Genomic DNA, 3,821 nt, shown 5'->3' with positions numbered 1-3,821 from the left:
TGTGAATAAGAGACGATCGTATGCATATGGCGAGGGACAGCCATTTTGCCACGCCCCCACGGGTCAGTAGGCATTTACAGAGTTCATCATCATGTCATTTTATGTCAGTCTGCACAGGATTAAACCCATATGAATTACAGAGTAAAACTAAGACATACAGTAGAAAAAACAGGTTACTTCCTGTAGGAAGTGGGCGGGGCTAAGGTGATGTCATCAATAGACCACCTAACTATGATGAGGGCTGGTCTATAATGAGACATAGAAAGTCTGATGCAGCTGTGACCTTGTATGTGCATGTTGTCACTTTAACGATTTATGGCGAATAGTCAAAGTTTGGGACTAAGCCACGCCCACATGCTTTGACATACAAAAATTCCTGTGATAACTTTGGACCTTTAATGTCTGAACTCTCTGCTGACTGAGTTTTAAGTCTGTATCTCGAAAGCTGTAGGAGGAGATAGATCAGATGCGACGTCTATGAAAAACAGTAAATGGCGAATTTTGATCCAAAATGGCCGACTTCCTGTTGGCTTTGCATCATGGCTCCAAGAGACTTTTTTGTAGGTCCTGACATTATACACATGTGTACCAAGTTTCATAATTCTAGGTTAAAGCATGGCTTGGGGCTCATTATTTAAAAAATTCTAGGGGGCGCTGTAGAGAAATTAGGCCACGCCCATCAACAACTGTTATGGATTCCTGTTCGGGGATGAATAAGGATGCATCCTAGTGAGTTTGGTGCAGCTGGGCTGAACGATGTGGAATCTAGAGCCAAACGTATGGCGGCGGCGTTCCCTCTGCATCGTCGTGCTGCCACGGCCACGCCCTCTACTGAAAACTCTTGGCGCTTTAAAGCAAGTGAGACCAACATGTTATCTGTCATCCAACACAGAATCATCTTGATTAGGTAGAGAGAGCCATAGATGGAGCTTTACAAGTCAAAAAAAGGCACTGCCTTTTCTGAGGGGGCGGGGCTTAGATGACGTCAGACTATGACGACATAGGATCGTCAGGCATCCCACCACGATCACTCATGTCAAGTTTGGTGCAGCTGGGCTCAAAATTGTGTAATCTACAGCCAAACGTATGGACACGGCGTTACAGGTCACTTCGCCATGCTGCCACGCCCACCTGCTCCATCAAAACCAAACAGGGTTGGAATACATGACACTCCAACATGTTTTCTGTCTGTGGACAGTTTCCTGTTGATTAGGTCAAAGGGGTCAGATAGCAACCGTTCACAGTAAAACATGACACTTACTGTTCTCAGGGGGCGTGGCCTAAGTGACGTCATCATTTTACCATTTGGTATTGTAGGGGACCCGATGATGATCAATCACTGAAAGTTTGGTGCTGCTGTGAGTTTCTTTGTAAATGTTATAACCGTTTTCTTTTTCATGGCGACTAGGTGAACTTTGACCCCAGGTAACTCTGCTTAGAAAAAAAAAAAACGCAAACCTACGATGACTTTTAATCGGGCATGCCTTATGAACGATCTGACCGAGTTTGAAGCCGATCGATCGAAATCCCTAGGAGGAGTTCGATCAAATGCGACACCTGTAAATGGCCAAAATTGGTCAAAAATAAATGTTTTATAGGTTGCTTTTAGCCTAAGCAACACACTAGGGACTTGCCTGAGTCACTAAAACCAACCTGGTTCTGAACAAGTGAAAGTTTTAATAAAGAGAAATAGCGACTGATAACAGGTGTGCTCTGTGAAAGTAGTTTGTTGCATGCTGCTCAATCTGTCTAGTTTACAGAGTGAAGAATGAGGGACATCTGGATGGAGGTCGTCAGAAACCAGGCTAGTCTTTCTCGTTCCCAGCTTAAACAGAGTTTACTTCAATTCTGGGCAGGGTAAATCCATGTAGGTTTAGGAAACTCAATTTACCTGTTAGATGGAGAGCTGGTAGCACATCTTCCTCTTCTGAGAAGGGGAAGTAGAGAGAGAGAGAAGGGGGGGGGAGATTTGCGCAATAACAATCTACATATTACATACATATTTAGATATTATATATTTATTTAGTATTTTCAAACTACATACATATATATTACAGTTTTTAAAAATACAGCCTCTACTATTTTTACATTTATATAATTTTTTTTAACTATGAACAGAGTCACTTTAAATTTAATACCTATTGATAAAGATAAAGTTTAGATTTTCAATAATATATAATTAAAATTAAATTTATTTTTTATTTTCAGTTATTCTTAATTTAATTTTCTTGTTAATTTTTTTTAAATTATATTAGTGGCATAGTCATAAGGGTCAAAATTGAAAAGGGCGTTATTATCATTCATTACAAAACTTATGTCCAGTTAAATTTCAGAAAGAGGGCGGGTATTTCTCTTAGTACCGCCTATTTTTGCTCTAGACCTATATATTTTGAGATTAGCTTACAGACATTTTCTTTTCCTCTACGGTGCAACTGATACACTCAAGTAGGTATTTCACGGTATAATTTGAGTAATAAGCTAAAGTTTTTATTGTGTTTCGTCTTTGTAATTTTTCTCGATATCTTTTATGCTTTATAGAAAATGGCAAATTTTTCTCCATCCAAATTTAAGTTGTCCGACCCCGACCTTAAGGCCGTCGAGAACGCGGCCCAACTGGCTTCAGTAAGTATACTAGTTGCTAATTAAATTTTGAAATGTATTTTCTTGGGAAGCTTTTCTATTAGGTTTTTTAGTTTTAAGTAGTTCAAACCACGGTAATTATTTAATCGGGATACCGAACAGCCGTAATATTTAGAGGACAGATTTATAGTAGTTTAAAATAAACCTTAGTTTCACTGTTAATACGGGAGGGTTTACAAGCATTAAAAGCTCTAAATTATGGTGGTGTACAGAAAAGTAAAAGCGGGGGAGGAAGATAACGTAAGGGCTTTTCGTTAATCCGCGTTTCCCCATCAGATATGGTTTCCTTACGTGTTTTTGCCCCTCTTCATCGCTCATGTGGCAAAATATGCATGTGCTCATTGTGAGCTCGTTATAAGTTCACAACTACGAATACTGTAAAATCTCAAACATGTTTCGCCAAAGTTTTCACACTTGACGATTTTTTTAATCAAAATAGCTCATTATGAGGACTGAGAAAGCATGCGCGCGCAGTGAAGAGTGGCAAGAAGACGCAGGGGGAACCTTATCTGATGGGGAAACACGGATTTATTTAACAGGGGCATTGACGTATTATTGTTCAACAAAATGAATCAGGGATTCAAAAAACAGGTATCACTAGTAGCCATACATGTTACTTTTTAACTGAAGTCGAGCGGGCAAAAATTCCGCCATTCAAAGAAAAAAGAAAAAAAGGGCCGCGTAAGAAGTGTTGAGTTGAAGTCTGTGGGAAATTAGAGACTTCTAACTATAAAAGTATTGTTTTTATATTGATTTTCTTTTATATTTACTTCGAAATAAAACCAGAAATATGTTCGATCGTGTTTGCGCCGCCTATCGGCGTATTTTAGAATGATTATGTTTTGTGATCAAAAAGTTAATGAACGCAACATAAAGTTCATTTTTCCGATGTCCTGCAAAGTACCACTTATCTTAAGCAACCAATCAGAAAGCATTTTCGGCCATTTTGTCTGACTGGTCTCTTGGCAGATTTAGACGCAGGGAACGTGGAAATAATGGGAAAGAAGCGGCTGGGAAATTGCCCGCAATGTTCTTTAAAATATGTATAGCTACTAATTTGTCTTTTGCTATGGTTGTACATAAGTTCTTAAAATTTACAAAACAAAGTTTAATTTTAGTCTTTAAAACTATTTAATCAATATTTTTTAATGTTATAGTACAGATATGATTTTTTTAACTAA

At 38.6% G+C, this 3,821-nt stretch overlaps 1 long non-coding RNA gene across 1 annotated transcript in view; it reads left to right on the top strand.

The window, feature by feature from the left end:
* Positions 1-1,171, top strand: part of LOC107834963 (uncharacterized) — a 5,141-nt gene extending 3,970 nt beyond the window's left edge. The window contains exon 2 of the long non-coding RNA XR_001660793.1: positions 608-1,171. This is a non-coding gene — a long non-coding RNA (uncharacterized LOC107834963). The remainder of the gene's footprint in view (positions 1-607) is intronic.
* The last annotated feature ends 2,650 nt before the right edge of the window (positions 1,172-3,821 follow it).

This window comes from Poecilia formosa, unplaced genomic scaffold (assembly GCF_000485575.1).
Source record: "Poecilia formosa unplaced genomic scaffold, Poecilia_formosa-5.1.2 Scaffold870, whole genome shotgun sequence".
Classification (NCBI taxonomy): domain Eukaryota; kingdom Metazoa; phylum Chordata; class Actinopteri; order Cyprinodontiformes; family Poeciliidae; genus Poecilia; species Poecilia formosa.
Note: the sequence above shows the minus strand (reverse complement) of the source record. Positions and strands in the feature narration are given on the sequence as shown.